General features: G+C 32.2%; 1 protein-coding gene across 1 annotated transcript in view; it reads right to left on the reverse strand.

The window, feature by feature from the left end:
• The window catches only part of LOC133195026 (uncharacterized), a 52,246-nt gene that overhangs the window by 16,931 nt on the left and 17,639 nt on the right, over positions 1–17,676 (reverse strand). The window lies entirely within an intron of this gene.

Consider the following 17,676-nt stretch of genomic DNA (forward strand, 5'->3'; position numbering starts at 1 on the left):
AAGGTAAAGGTTGGATCAAAGTATTCCCAAGTATTTTTCTAGGCCTATTTTTATTTTTTATTTTTTCATTCGAAAATTGATAAATTCAATAATATTAAGAAAAAATGTAATAAAATTCTTAAGTTTAAAAAAACAGATCAAAAATTAAAAGATACAAATGAAAGATAACTGAAATGCATCTGCCAATCAGTTGACGGAATGGTAACTGAAAAGGCACGGAGACTTCTTCCAGTGACTTTTCAGTAGTCATTCAGTTACGAATCCGTCGACTGAATGGTGTAATTTCAGCCTTTGTAAGTAAAAATATTTCGTTAAAGAATTAAAACATTTTTCTAAGAATCTAAATTACCGCCGATTTTAAATCCTAATGCAGACAACCAATATTTAGAAGACAGTTAACAACAGAAATTTCAAAGATTTTAGTAAGTTCAGTGATATTATCAAGCCTTAATTTCTGGGGACCATAAAACATAATGTTTTGTTTTCCAAAACAGTTGTTCAAAAATGTCTTTACGATGCCATGGAAACTCCTTTTAAGGAATCCAAAATTATCAGTATATAATACTATGATGGATGGAAACAGATACAATAACTCATCTAACTTGAACATCTAAAAATGGAAACGGTCATTCTGGGTTGTTGTTCAAATAAGAAATATCCAGCGATATTATACCATGATTCGCGAACACTCAGCATATAATGTTTTATCTGATTTTTTTTTTTCTTTATGGAAGCATATCTAGGTATTTTTGTTTTCAAGTATTCAAATTCAAATCAAACATTAAAAATTATGACTCCCACACATTCTCCGCCAAGATTGATCAAAGCTCACATAAATACAGGTTCCTGGCCTTCTATCTGTCTCTAGCGAGAATAAGAAATAAATACATGTATTTGGCAATGACTTGTTTTATCTATATAGTTTTAACTTACTTAATATGAAAACAGATGGTGCACAGACTTCAACAGTTCCATTCATCCATTCATTGAGAACACAATGATATTCGAAAGATTTGCAATTGTGACTATAGCTCTTACAATTCTTCTTTGCTGCAGCTGAGTCTCGATCAACTTTATTTCTTGGACAATCCTTTGGTAAAACAGTGGCTAATGAATCTTTGCATGCAGTTCCTTGAACACCTTGTTTAGTAAGGTTGTGCAAGATCATCAATGAAATCTGCAAAATGAAATGAGATTGTGCATCATAACAATGACTGATAATCATTTATATGAATTACAAATATGATGAAACTTCTTTGTTTAGGATAACAAAAGTGTAATAAATTCCGTTTCAAAAAAAAAAAAAAAGCAAAACAAAACTCTGACCCCAGATTGTATGAGAAAGAACCAATGGATACAAAGTGGACACAGCATTTCAAAAAATGCAGAGGAGTACCATTTCCCTGACAATATTCTTTTCTTAAAAAATCTAAGAAAGTCTTTGGAAAAAAGCAATTAGTAATGAAATCCCAACTGTTGTTGAAATAAAATGATTTTTTCCTCAATTTTTTTAGCTTTTAAAATTATTCTCGAATAAAGATTTAAGTCTAATGTCATTACAAGTGTAATAGGTGATGTAAAATGTAGGCACTTATTCGTTCTTCGAATTTGGCAGATCCTAGGGTGTTTGAACTACTACTATAATTTCTGTAATAGTTGCAAACTCATCAAAGCCATTGTTCTATCAGCTAGGTCACTTTGAAATTCAATTTCCATTCGATAAAATTCCCTTCGATAAAAATGTATCTTAACATTTCAGATACTGAACACAGCGTTTCTAGAGTTAACAAGATTTACAGCTTTTTTAAGTAGGACAGTGATCTAGTTCAAGATGCAAACATCTTGGCATTTTATGAAAAGGTCAAATAATAATCTCAATATATGGACTTAAGTGTTCAAATGTTAAAATATTTTCCCCAAATTAATTTTTTGACTATTCTTTTTCTTGTGATGTAGTAACAGGGTAAAGTTGTTAGTCCAGTAATTTTTTTTTTTTTGAAAATTCGATGACAAAAGCGATATACTTTCGAGAAATAGAAGCGAAAATATGAAACGTAAAAATGTAGGTTAAAATTCACATTGAAGATATGTTGTATTTTTACGACAGTCTTTTGACGAGCCGTATTAAAGTGTATGCTGTATGGTTGCCTTGTAGCCTTTTCATACCGCGAACACTTCTTGGACTTAATGGAAGGTTTGAGGCGACCAAAGGTAACCTGACTTTGTGTGTGTGTGTGTGTGTGTGTGTGTGTGTGTGTGTGTGTGTAAAACTATAATAGAAAAAACTCTTTACTTTTTATACCATGTGTAGCAATTAACTTCAGTGTTTGCAAATCCCTCTGTATATTTTAGGGACCCTCTAAAAATACATTCATATTACGATAAGATTATGAGGGAAAATTCGCACTTCAAAGAAAATTATAAAAATTCTATAACAGAATTTTTTGCACAAATTATAATTAATATATGATGAATAATATTATATTGGAAATTCTATATACGAAACAAAAGGCTACCCAGTCTTTCCAGAGGGGCATCTCAAAATATCAGTTTTCAAAAAAAAATATGTTTTTATAGAGTATCACAAAATATGAAAGATAAAGTCCATTGAAACGATACAGATTGTGAGTAGAGCAAATACGAACCTCGAAAACTAAACTATCGGAGGTGGGATCAGGTGCCATGGAGGAGTAAACATCCCCTGTGGGCTGATCACATCCGCCGTGTGCTCTTTGGCATCATTGCGTAAGCAGAGAAATCCGAAGTAAATTTAGTATGAAAATCGTGGACGTCCAGTTAGCATGGAAGATGTCAGTCAATAGTTGACCTAACGTGACAGATTGTGTTTGCAAACAAGGTCATAGTATCGACCATAGAATTTCAAACTATATTGTAGAAAGCTTTGTATCACCAATTTGCTTGTTTGTTTTTACAATTTTACGTACGAAGAACATGCTCTTGCATATCAAATCAACTGTGAGACAGAAAAGTCATGCAGGTGAAAACTGGTATATTGCTACAAAAATAAGGGAAATTGACAGTAGAAAAGTTGAAGTTATCATGTTTATCATGATCATTAAGTTGTTAGTTCGATATCATCTAAATTAAAGATCACAGTGACAAACGTACTTTTAATGTGCGACACATCTTCTACCCAAGATGTATTACCTGACAAAGTTTGATTGTTCTAGGCCTCATTGTATTTAAGTTAAGAGCTGGGCACGAAAAAGCTAACAAACCCACAGACAGACAGACAGACGGACGGTCATGAACGCCATTATGATACCATAATACGCCCAGTTTTAAGACGGTGTATAAAAACCGACTCTCAGTTGTGTCCCCAATTTTGCCCAAGGTTATTGATTTGATCAAACTAAAATGTACATGAAGATACTCTCATTGTGCCCTGCTGTTAAGGAGGGATTCTTCTCATATTTCTTTTATTTAAAAATTGATGAAATTTTCATAGAATCAAGAAGACATAATCAGTAAGTGATGGTATCAGTAACATTAAATTTGACCGTTTTATTTTAGAACCAAGGTCAGGTCAAGGTAATATCTTTTTCCTTCACTTTAACAATAAAGAAAATACTGTTTCCAATCATGCGATGCCTACTTTTATTTCAAAAGTTAAAATGTTTTTCTTTTTGCGTAAAAAAGATACTACCATATAGGGTCTTTTAGATGATACTACCAAATCGACATGCATAATTCAACTAAAATAGATATTGGCTAATCCGAATTTCCTCATTTTTTCTTAAATTTTTAGAATATTTTTGTCATTTTTATATGCTTCTTATATTTAGATTTTTCTTATTTTTACAGATGATAAAGCAGTCATATAAAGATACAAATTGATACAAAAACAAAAAGTTGTGACCGTTTACTAAGTGAGAAAAAACATTCTTTCACAGATTGTTTTGCTCAAATCTTTATTTAGATTGAAAGCGCTCAAATTTTTACTTAGATTGAAAGCTTTTAAAAGCTAACAAAATTGTAGTCTGTTTGTAAAATCATAATTATTTGATATATTTTAAATCTTCAGTCCATTATCATTAATTTTACTTATATTTGAATTTGTTTTAAGTCTTTGATTGTTTAAAAATTTTAATTAATTCCATTGTTCTATAGCAATTTTGAGAAGCAGAAAAGGAGATTTTTTCATACCCCGTCATTCTGCCAGAAATATAGTCCCTGCTAGATTTCAAACTCAGTTTACCATTTCAATTTAAAGTTGTACAACTATGATGAGGAAAGAAAAATATGATTTTTTAAACCACTTATATGTAAATATATAAGCAATGTACTTCGAATATTTTATCTAGTCAGAAACCAGACTCGGTGTTAAAAATGACAATCAATCATAGTTTTGTGTAAAAATTCCATGAAAGTGTTGATAAGTTTATTTTCTAGATCTATGCTTATAACAATTATATCAGTCTGTAGTCAGTTTTGGCATCTTTCAATCCTCACAATCCTGTTATGATAGTAAGATGGCCTTTCGAACAATTGCATTCTATATGTATTACATTGCAATCTCAAGGAAACAAGTCTGTTCTTTTACAGGTACATGTACACAGGTAAATTGAAAAAAAAGCGTGATAAATTTTAAGCAGATTGAATGTTAAATTAATTTTTTTTAGAAATGGAATCTGTCCAACTATAACCGACTACCTGTATCTTCATATTTCAATCACTGATTTGGAGTGAATATATCGAAAGCAAAAACAGAAATGCAAGTACAATGTTGTAGATTATGCGTCTGTCATGTAAATTTGAATATATTGAATATATGTTCAGAACAAGTTATGACGATCGATTAATACCAAAGCTTAAGAGAACCAACTCATTTCAACGAATACATGAACATAATGCTACATTTTTTTTCATATTTTTGACAGATTGATTATCTATATTTTCTCTTTTTACTGGTCAAGTTTAACGGAATTAAACCATAGATTTAATGGGAATGTAACATCATCAAATTAATGATAATGAGTATTATATGAGGGCTGTTCGGAACTTATTGAGACATTTACTTTTCTTCCATAAAGGATAGATATAAATTCATGTAAATGTGTCACAATTTTATCAAAAACAACTAAAACGAATGTGCATTTTTTTTTAATTTATAGGATAAATAGATAAGTCCTGGTGAAATTATACACATGCGTATGTCCATTGACCTGGATCAGCATCGCTAGGTCATTTTAACGTCACGTCAGCTGTATATCTTTCTCATGTTGAAACGATCAGTAAGTGTTAACTCTTCTTTCTCTGCCATCTTATATAATTATTCTAGAAATCAAACTCTCTTTTCTTAAACGATTCTATAAAGAAACGTGTGTTGTTGCTACATGTACCCTAATGTAAAATTACATGAAGAATCATGTACAGGTTAACTTGACATCATGCACTACCGACTTTTGCACTGCGGGTCAACGTTATTTAGTTCATAATAATAGATGGTCGTCCAGAGTTCGGTTGGTTTATTTGTGAGAAAAAAAAAATATACCAAATAAAATATTCCTCTAGGCATGTTTTTCTTTTATATTTTTAATGTTTTAGCAGGTCATTTAGTCTGGAAAGGAGTTCTCAACAGCGATACATAAAGTTTTAGGCATGCTTGCTGCGCCGCCTTCGTATTAAACTCCATTTTGTCGTCGTAAGCAGATTTCCTTACTGTGCTTAAATTTTATGATATCCGTTTTTCGGATCAAAGTTCTCTCAAACTTGCATAAAATGAAGTCAAAGTAAAACTGAAAAATACAGACATAATTTGAATTATTTTCGCTCTTACTATGGGTCTAACGGGGATTAAAATGTATGTGTTACATATTTTCAAGATTGATTTCGTAACTGCGCCAGGTACCCGTACCACTGACCCATAAATGTACAACGGAAAAGAAGGAATATTTTGCTTGTAAAATACTTCTTGCTTTTATTACTTCTTAGTGTTTGTTAATCGTATATGCCAACTTTCATTAAAAGATAGTCATAAGAAAGGAAAATAAACACATGTCTCAATAAAGTCCAAACAGCCCTGATTACTCTGATTATTTATTTATTAAGCACAAATCTATCATTAAGTTGGACAGATCATCTCTCTCTATCACATTCATTCATCATTACCACAAAACTAAATGTGCTTCTTTTCACTACTGGTTGGTAAGGCATATCTGAAACTGAATAAAAGAAGATTGATATATACATAAATCGTACAATAAAGCCAAACAAGTAAAGGTAAATGATACATGTAAGTTTCATTGTTAATTTATGAATTACGGTATATATGTACATCATTTTATTTAAATGCAATGTATCAGTAGCTTGTGTAGATTGTTTTTTTTTTTCAATAGCACAACCACATTTCTAAAATATGGATGTAATTTTGCAGTGATTCAGGAAAAAAGCAAGATAATGTTATTAAGGAAGACTGAAAGTTTTTTTTTTTACTAACCTAAACACAGATTTATTTGCCTGCTACGTTCGTGAAAAAAAAAAAAAAATCTGCTTGATATATTACTGTAAGTAAAAAAAAAGTGTTTTCCCAAGTTGTCGGTGTTTTCAATATATACCTAATTCTGCAACTTAGCCTCACCCTAGGGACAGAACCAAGGACTCAAGGGACGACAATTTAACAATTGAAGTGAAGGGTTATGCACTCACTGTAACCATATATAGTTTGAACACCAGATTCCTTTTGAAAAGTTAAAAGATGTAATGGATTTTTAATATGCATGCTTTTCCAACTACGTTCCACCTTGGACCTGGAATATGGCCGAGGAACTTAAATTTCATTTTTTTTTTTTTGGTAGAGGGCTTGTAGAGAGCTTTTGGCGGTTAATCATATTGTCGTTGGCGACAATTTATACAGTGTACCTACCCTCACTACAAATATTGTCGACCATCGGTACATATATTCACCGGCAACAATATATATGCCAAGAAGAGCTTTTTCTGCAGAATGGATAACAAAATGTACAGTCAAACATCGGCACATATTGTCGTCGGCGACAATATGTACTGTGAACATTTGCACATTTTGTCGCCAAAATATTGTTTTGAAGAATATTTACTATGATCTTAAAGAGAGAAAGAGAGAAAAAGAGATTGACACATACACACACACCCACATAAAGAAAGAGAGAGAGGGAGAGACAGACAGACAGACAGACAGGTAAGTAAACAGGAAATAATGTAGAGAGAAAACTTTTAGTTAAGAAAATTGTGTCCAGGATCGGTGTACACCAGTATGATATGCCAAGATACCCTAACAAAGAAATACAATAGTAAACTATAGTTAACTATAGTTTACTATAGTATCAAAGTAAAAACGTTGGAACTTTGATTTACTATAGTAAAAACTTTGGAACTTTTATTTATTATAGTGAAAACTTTGGAACTATGATTAACTAAAGTGAAAACCTTGGATCTTTGATTTACTATAGTGAAAAATTTGGAACTTTTATTAACTATAGTAAAAACTTTGGAACTTTGATTAACTATAGTAAAAAAATTAGGAACTTTGATTTACGATATCGAAAACTTTGGAACTTTGAATTACTATAGTGAAAACTTTGGAACTTAGATTTACTATAGTAAAACCTTTGGGACTTTGATTTACTATAGTGAAAACTTTGGAAATTTGATTCACTCTAGTGAAAACTTTGAAACTTGGTTTTACTATAGTAAAAACTTTGGAACTTGGATTTACTATAGTGAAAACTTTGGAACTTGGATTTACTGTAGTTAACTATAGTAAACTATTGTTAACTATAGTTAACTATAGTATTTTTTGTTAGGGTATACAGGAATTCTTGATTTTTCTGAGAAATCAGCCTTTCTCTTTTCGTTATATTCGTTATATATTTGAATATGTTTATTGTTGTGTTCAGTAGTATTAATCATCTGGATTATATTTTTGTGTTATTCTTATACATGGACCGGAATTATTGGGATCAGGTGTCGTGATTGTGTAGGTTTTCCCAATAAAGCGGCTTCTGTAGAAGTTATATACGAGGATTGTCAGAAAAGTTCGCGGAAACGTTGATTTACGGAAAATATAGAACTGCAAACTTTGAAGAATGCCGTATGTCTAATTCAATTCTTATCTTTGTTTATTAGTATGTAAAACATCAGGTCAGTTTACTAAAATTTTGAAAATATACGTTGATTTTTACTGCGCGGTCAAAGGATTCACGGAGCAATCACATGACGTTTTATGACGCTAGGTGACCTGACAACCAGATTCAAGACCCGTGAAGCTTTTTCACAGTTCTAAATATCTTTGATTTCTATAGTCTTTTTCGTATAGCAAGACATGTTATATTTTTTATATCTTTTGTGGCGTGTCGGATATTAGTGAGATCTTTAAAACAATGTCTACGCAGTTCAGCGATCAGATATGAGAAACAATGCAAAATCCATAGGCGTAACGTCCATGCGATGAGCAGGATATTGAGGTATCACAGGAGTTGATAAACAAAAACGTCCATCCTTCCATTTTTACAAAGTGCTACCACTTGAACACTTTGGTACAAGATTCGTGTGTTTTTATGCCCCCGGATCAAAAGATCCCGGGGATATATTGCTTTTGTCCTGTCTGTCTGTTTGTCTGTTTATCTGTTTGTCTGTTTGTCTGTTTGTCCGTTTGTCTGTTTGTCTGTTTGTCCGTTTGTCTGTCTGTCTGTTGTCAACTTTAACCTTCCCCATAACTTTTGATTGGTTGGAGCTATGACTTTCATATTTCACATGTGTATTTCTTGTGACAAGACCTTTCTTTGGATACCATTATATTTGACCTTTTGACCTTGACATTGGAGTTTGACCCACTTTTGCAAAATTTTATGAGACTTTAACCTTGGCCATAACTTCTGAACAGTTGGTGCTTGGGGTTTCAAACTTCACATGTGTATTCTTTATGACAAGGCCTTCCTTTGGATACCATCATATTTGACCTTTTGACCTTGACCTTGGACTTTGATCTATTTTTGAAAAACTTTAACCTTGGCCTTAACTTTTGAACAGTTGGTGCTTAGGGTTTCAAACTTCACATGTGTATTCCTTGTGACAAGATCTTCCTCTGGATATCAACCACTTTGACCCTTTGACCTTGACCTAGGAGTTTGACCTACTTTTGAAAAACTTCATAACCTTCGAATGGTTGGAGCTAGGGCTTTCATACTTCACATATGTAATCCTTATGACAAGACCTTCCTTTGAATACCAACCACTTTGACCCTTTGACCTTGACCTAGGAGTTTGACCTACTTTTGAAAAACTTTAACCTTGGCCATAACTTTTGAATGGTTGATGCTAGGGCTTTCATACTTCATATATGTAATCCTTGTGACAAGATCTTCCTTTGGATTCCAACCACTTTGACCTTGACCTTGACGTTTGACTTTTATTTAAAAAACTTTAACCTTCGCCATAACTTTTGAACAGTTGTATCTAGGTCTTTCAAATTTCACAGGTGTATTCCTCGAGACAAGATCTTTCTTTGGGTATCAACATTTTTTATCTTTTGACCTGGATTTTGACTTGCATTTGAGAAACTTTAACCTTCGCCATAAGCTGTCATACGGGGGCATCAGTGTTTCACAAACACATCTTGTTGGCTTTGTTTTTACCCATTGTTCATCTATAATTAGTGATAAAACAGTCATAACTCCTCCAATTTAATTTAAAATTTTGCCAAATGACGTTTCATGAATATCTTATCAAGAGGTGAGATGTTATAAATCTTTATGCACTACAACAGTGCAATTTTTAATGTCAAAATTATGTCTGTGAAATGTAAAAGTGCCAAAAAGTAACATGCTCCGAGAAGCATGTTTTATCTAAATAATTTCGCTGTATATTTTCTAAAGATCATCGGAAGACAATTTTTTCACATTATTTGGAAAATACGTATAGTTTTTACCTGTAGAGGTTTGCTGATCTCATGCAAAAAGCGCCCTCGCAATAGAACTTGTCCGCGAACTTTTTTAACAACCCTCGTATATGCTTAAGTGCTCCTTCAGTCATATTGTGAAATTAGGTAAAACTTCAATGCAATGGGTAGCCTTGAGAGGAAAGTGATGAAAGCTCTTTTTTAACAGAAAGTGGGTATGTGATAGCAGATTCGGAGAGACAGAGAGGGGGATAGAGATTCCTGGTCTTTTTTTTTTTTAAATTAATATCTTCACATTATTTGCAGTATTCTCCTCTTCACAGTATTACTTTTAAACATGTTTGTTATTATATACAGTGTTCATTGTAGCTGCTTCACTGGAGTTTAAAAATGACAAATAAATTGAATACAGTATTTTCGATATCATCAACATTCACTTTATTACAACACTAACAGTTGAGCGACAAATTTTACAGCCTGCTACAATATGAACCGGTGGACGACAATATGTGCAGTGAGGGTAGGTACACATTGTTGTCGGCGACAATATGCACAGGACGACAAATGTATCGTCAAAATCGCACTGAATATCCTACGAGACACGTCTGAGTAATTTACATACTAACGCATTTACAAAACTACAAAAATATCCCTTAAGCAACCTCAATTGTGGGGCAACAAAATGTGCAGTGAGGGTACGTAGGCATATACTGTTGCTAGCAACAACGTGTATATGTTTTATTTTACAGTCGGCAACAATATGTGTCGATGGGCCACAATATGTGCAGTGAGGATAGGTGCATATTGTCACCGATGAAAATATGTACAAAGCGACATATGTACTACCACGCACCTAATTAGTGTTTATCTTGTAAACAATTTCCTTACTACATGTAAAATTAGTAAGAAAAGATGTAATGTATTTTCAATTAATGACCACCCAAGCCCCATTCTTGGACCTGAACTAGGAATTAGGAATTCCACAATATTGGTAAAACATTATACATTTATTGACTTGGTTCGAGGGCAACATGCTTTGTCGCACATAAGAACCAAACTGTTTGCCCGAGACCATTAGGTTAAAGGCAAACAGTTTGGTTTGGGGGATTGACAAAACGTATTTTGCCCTTGAACACATTCAATCAATATTTTGTTACCCCTTTTACTTTATATTTTGATATATCCTGCGCTGCCTACCATGCTTGCGATGACTAATGATATATAGCTGATCCCACCTACAGTGTGACGTAAGAACATCATAGCGGTCTTATATCTTATCCATAGGTCCAATATCTCACTCAGCGTTCCAACAACGATTTGTTTGGACTGCTCAGTAAAACACAGGAAATGCTAGTCTTTTTTTAGTATAGATTGATATAAGAAACAATTTTTAAAGATATAACAACGGATATTCATTATAATTTATTCATAAAAACAGATTACCTGCTAAATAGCCATAAATAAATAAAGTTACTTTTGTCAATAAGTAAAAAATGTTGTGACAAGACATATCACATTTTTAATATTTGAATTGGTTGACTTACCCCATCCTGGACTTCTTGCTTATTATATATTCATGTAAACAGTTTGACTGATTAATTATCAGAAGTAAACAAGATTTTTAAAGTTTGTATTGACTTTTATGGTTTTGGCTACACTCCTCAGCCCAGGGATGAATTTCACAAATAATTTTATTCCCTTTACCAATTGATGCTAAATACCGAAATGGGTAAATTTGGTTAATTTAATCAGTGGTCCCAGGAAATTCAAAATTCGAGCGACGAATGTGTGACGACGAACAACGTGCAAGCAGATAGCAAAAGGTCAGCTGAGTTACTTGGGTGACTTAAAAAAATATGGTTATCTCTCATTCTTCTGATGCATCAAATTCATATAAATATTTTTATACATGTATATGTTAATAAAAATATGATAAATTAAAGTTTGCAAATTGACGTGGAGGTTCGAAGTCCTTTAAACGTAGTTTTCTATTTTACTTTGTAGGGCCCATGGGAAAGGATGAAAAAAATAGGGAATTAAAACTTTATATAAGAATATATAGAAAAACAATAAAGAAATTGATACGCAGCCATTTCTGGAATGTGCAGATTTAACTTTTTTCAAATCATATCCCCCTCGGTTTCGATGGGACCACAATAAGTTGTAAAAATGCTACCTGGGAATATGTAGGTTAAAATATTTAAAATCAAAAACAGCAGAGTCGTGATGTTATGTAAATATGCAAGCATCTTGAATTAGTGCAGACTCAAGTTTGTTCTAGTCATGGCCTAGGGATAGGATGGGGCCTTAATAGGGGATCAAAGTTTTATAGGAATATATACGATTCATGTTCATTTTTAAATGCTCTTCAAGAACAGCAGAGGGGTGATTAATGATATTCATATGCAAGTATCCTCAGGAAGTCAAAATCATTTTTTTAAATCATGCCCCCACGGCTGGGATGGGATATACGGGATTAGGTGTCTTAAGTAGAAATAAATAGGGAAAACATCTTTTGAAACTCTTCATAGGAACAGCAAGGTTCTTTTTATTAAAGGAGAGGCCTACTCATGAAAGCCGGATTTATTCGCTTTTGGTTTTAAAATTACGGTACATGTAAGTTTTACTGCTTTTGCAGAAATGCTGAAGGGGGGGGGGGGGGGGGTAATGATAAATGAGGGTATTTTTGTGCAAGAATTAAAATTCATTGAGTATGTAGCAAAAATAATTTACTCCATGCAAGAAACAAGAGTAAGGTCTAGTGCCGGATATTTCAGATGCAGTGTATATTTTTGACCATTTGACAGGAGTTATATTGGTACAATCTGAATATTTCTTATACCTTTTAGGAGAAAACTTGGCAAATAAATCAAAAATTGAATTTGCGCTAATGTCAATACTTTTCGTTTATTGCAATCGGTATGTTGAGCAGATGGGATTTTTCTACTTTCGTTTCACACACGAACTATGGATGGCGCATTAAGAAAAAATAAAAGACAGCACAGGTTGTTTAATGAGATACTTGGATTCTTAAAACATAATTCGATTATACGATTTCTGCAGATCACATGCCAAATGCGCCCATCTTTTTTTTTCCCCTCAATAACAGCAGGCCAAGTGTTATTCAGGTGAGCGTTGTTGCGCGTGGGCCTTATGTTTTTATATGTTATTACGATTTATGAAATGAATAACGTTTAACCGCTTTTTTTTATTTTTAACTGGAGCAAAACAACTCAGTCCTCTCTAGTAAAAATTCAAACTTCCATAAAAATACATATACGTAACGTAAAGAATAGTGCATTTAAAGTCGTAACAAAGCAGAAAAAATGTCTTTGTAAGACAAAATTGCTCCTGATTCAGTTATGAATTGAAACAATCAATGCGTCGTGCATACTTGTGAAGGAAAACGTGAATCTGTGGCGTAAAGTTATTACTTGTTTTGATAATAATGTAATTTTAATTGATTTATTGCAAAGAGGTTACACCGTGTACTATTTATACATACATATTGATAGATTATTATTAGATAGGTAATGTCAATAATTGGGGCGCACGATTCAACCTTGGGACTTTTTAAATCTTGTTTGAACATGTCGTATTCGTACGTATACATTCATTTAAATCCACAGGCATCTCATTGTCTCGTTTATAACATATGGTATGAAAATACATCTCATCTTGTCGTTTACTTTCTTTTGATTATGGATGTTTAACAGTCAGAATTTTCCTTCAGTTTTTGATAAAATTCAAAGAGGCGTTGGAGGCCCTGTTCAACGTAAGTATTATCAATATGCAAGTCTTTTCTCCTTTATAATGTTTACTTATATACATGACTACAAAAGACTCAGGCATTATACTTTGACTCCTTCTAAATGAGAAATGTCAACATGCGTAAAATTGCGACTTTCGTTTTTCGTTGACAATCGATACTGTTTATCAAGCCTGTGAAATATATAAACACAGCATTTAAAAAAAAAATAAATGGTTCGATGTGGAAAAAAATATACGAATTAATCTTGTTCAATGTTTATTTCTAATTCATTTCATATAAGAACAATGCCAATATGGCAGAATGGGGCTGAGTTCGAATTATATTAACAATCCCCAGAACATTTAGTATATACTACTATTTATAGAATTACCAAATGACACATTCATTAAGAAAAATTATTGAATAAAATAAATATTACAGTTCTGATTGAGGTAAATCTAAAGAATTTAAATTAAAGTACACAAAATAATAATTCTTAAATTTAAATGTTCAGGGATTACAGGAAAAAAATTACTGTGATTGATTAATAATCGATTACACAAAATTTCCCTAAGTAATCGATTATTAATCGATTACATTTTCAAGTAAATGCACCCATCCCTGACTGAGATCTTACATACCACAAACACATTTAAAACAATTTCAAAAATTAATAAAAGACATATATAGCTAATTCCAAATTTGTTAGGGAGGTTTCAATATAGAAAAGTCAGACTGTCTAACTTAAAAATTGTTATGTCCAAACATTTGTTTGATCTGAAATAATTTATAAAGTTTGCATCATCAAAAAAATATTATATGAAGGGAAATTTATTTTCAGAAAATTTTAACATGATTATTAAAGCAGATGCTTTGAATGTATATGTAAAAAAAAACTTTGATCATCATACAACCCCTGCATGATAGGAAGTTCTGTTCTAAAATCTTAAAGTTAGTGCTGTACTTCACTTATAAGTAATTTGTAAGTGACTGATACAATTGTACGCGCATAAATTATGAGAGGCTAATACACTGCACTTGACTTAAAAGTCCCTTATAAGTGCCTTATACTTGCATAAAACAAAAGTGGCCAATACTTGACCTATAAGTCAAACACCTCATTTGCATATAAATTCCTTATGAGTCACTTATCAGTCACTTATAAGTTAAAAGTATCAGTGAAGTATAAGTCCTGAATAAACAACTTATAAGTAAAAGTATTAATCTCTTATAAATCACTTGCCAGAAGTTTTTGTCAGGGTTGTGATATAAAACTTGATTAAATGAAAATAAAAAAAAAACAAATTAGCCTAACAACTATTTTGTCAATTATCTGTAATACATGTATATACAAGTGCCCTACACATTCAATACCTAAAAATGTATCTTTTCCTCAACTGCTTATACAATATACATATACAATGTTAAGTGCAAACATACAATCTTAGTAAATATTTCACAAATATTTTAAATATACAAACTATATGCAGTTTTTTAGAGTACTATTTACCATTTACTATTTTATATTACTATTTACTATTTACCAGATACATGTTTGAGTCATATGACAAAGTTTCAGTGCATCAAATTCGGTACAGATAATAGTATTTAGGCATAAATGTAATGAATCCATATATGCGTATAAATTTAAAAGGAAAAAATAATAAGCCATTTTTTCTGAGTAAGGTGTTTAAATTTCTGTGTCAATTTATGAATAACAGCATGTTAAGATACTGTCTTTTGGATCTCCAGAAAGAGACATTTTCAAACCTTTCCTGAGTGCTTGTCTTTCAGGGAGTGAAGTGTCAGGATGTGCATTAAATTTTAAAATGGTTGATTTTTGGGCCTGACTTCCAATTGTAGTCTGTATGCAAATCAAGGAAAATGTGTTTGATTAACTTCAGATGGCAAATATCATTGAAAAATAAGGAAAGAGTATTTCTATTCTTAATAAATTAAAATTCAAATATACATGTAATCAAATCATGCTACATACAATTGCCTAATCCATTTTACTGTTTTAAAACATGCTAATAATAGTTATATTATCCTTAATTCTATAAATGTGATGTTTTGTTTGTTTGTGTTTGTTTGGGGGTTTTTTAATTTTATTTTTTTTTTTTATTTTTTTATTTTTTATTTTTTTTTTATTTATTTATTTTTTTTTTTTTTGCTTGCATAGGATTGAATTATTTTGAACACATGACTTCTGTGTTCATTATTTAGACTTAGTACAAATGTACCCGTGTTCCACTTGGCCTGCACTTTGTAAACTTGCTACATGTGCTGGTAAGGGCAACATCTTAATTATGTATTACACATACATCTAGGAGCTTTGAGATACTAGTAGTACACGTGTGCTCACTGTATGCACAAAGGATTGATTGTATGTTGTTTAACGTCCCATTCGAGAATTTTTCACTCATATAGAGACGTCACCACATGCCGGCGAAGGGCTTCATATTTAGATCTATACTCGGCACTCAGGGCCATTGGGCAGTGGGGGTTCTTTATCGTGCTAACGCCTACCGTGACACGGGACCTCGGTTTTTAAGGTCTCTCCGAAAGACCCGTGACTTTCGCTTCTAGTGCGCGGAGCTTGGCGAAGGAACATTCACTACCTATATTTACGTCTTAGGTTTGACACGGCCCAGCGGACGAGAATCGAGTCTGGGCCTCTCGATCACGAAGTGAGTGCCCTACCACTAGGCTACCGTGACCGATTTATGCACAAAGGAAGAACAAGTAGTTTTTAAAAATATAGTTGTAATTAAATCAATCTAAATAATAGCTTCACAAAAATAGTAAGTACTATTATATAAATGTAGATTAAATCTGTTATAGTAGTACTTAGTTAATTCAGCAAAAATCTTTTAAAAAAATCACTTAGTCTCAAGAAATATAAATACACAGCTACCGACCAAGAATAATGTAGAAGAGGTTACTCCAGCTGCCTATCATTTTTATAATGCTTTAAATGAAAGTAAACCATATCCATCATCAAGATAAACGTTTCCTTCCTACAGTCGTCTATACAGGGGGATTTTATTGTTTTCACAATAATTAAATGATAGTAATGTACACAATGAATTTATATATTTCCACCAGTTATAATATTTACGATATTTTTTTTTATTTTATTTCTTTCATTATTTTTAAGAAGAGACATTGGCAGCAAAATGACAAGTTTTTTTTTTTTTTAGTTTTTTTTATTATTATTATTATTTTTAACTAACTACTGTAGGTTTCAAAGTAAGAAATAGTAATCTTGCATTTACCGTTTGAAATTCATTTTGCAAAACTTTGTCACGGCATAATGAGGTATTTCGCCCCTTCCCAGCATTTCGCCTACTATGAGTACTTATTACTATTAATACATTTACTTGGTGCATTGGATTCTACGTGTACATCTTTTAAAAGTTTGGTATAACTGGTATTTGTTTATAGTCAGATTTACTTAACATAAAAATATTAAAATAGTTTGAATGCTTGTAAATGCGCTATAATATCTCTTATTAGAAAGCAAAATACACTAGATATCTATCACCGATACATCTATCTGTAGAGGTCATATAAGGATGACTGCACTTAAGTACATGCAAAAATTGCGACAAAATAAACTTTCAAAACAAGCATTTTTCTTTTAATTGCTGGAATGGTCAGCATCTAATCTACAACTTTACGTAAATACTTAAAATTAAAAATAAAAGTATGTATTTACGAAATACGAAGGAAAGCATGCATTAAAACAAACAGGACTTGATGAATATAAGAAAGCTCAACAAGAACTCGACAGACGAATACGATTCTTCCGACGTAAATATAATCTGAACTTGGCTATTAATCTTGAAAACTTCTCGTCAAAAAATCTGAAACGGTTCTGGGAAAAACTTAAATCTCTCGGCTCTAAAAGGATAAATCGAATTCCGAAAGTGTGTCATACAGGTGACTGGAATATTTCTACTGAGCCTACTTATGGGCAAAATGTTTGGAAATCTGAATTCTCTAGTTATATATATGATGCCCT

The sequence above is a fragment of the Saccostrea echinata genome, unplaced genomic scaffold, assembly GCF_033153115.1.
Source record: "Saccostrea echinata isolate AGI-Se365-2 ecotype Australia unplaced genomic scaffold, CSIRO_AGI_Sech_v1 ptg000029l, whole genome shotgun sequence".
NCBI classification, from domain to species: domain Eukaryota; kingdom Metazoa; phylum Mollusca; class Bivalvia; order Ostreida; family Ostreidae; genus Saccostrea; species Saccostrea echinata.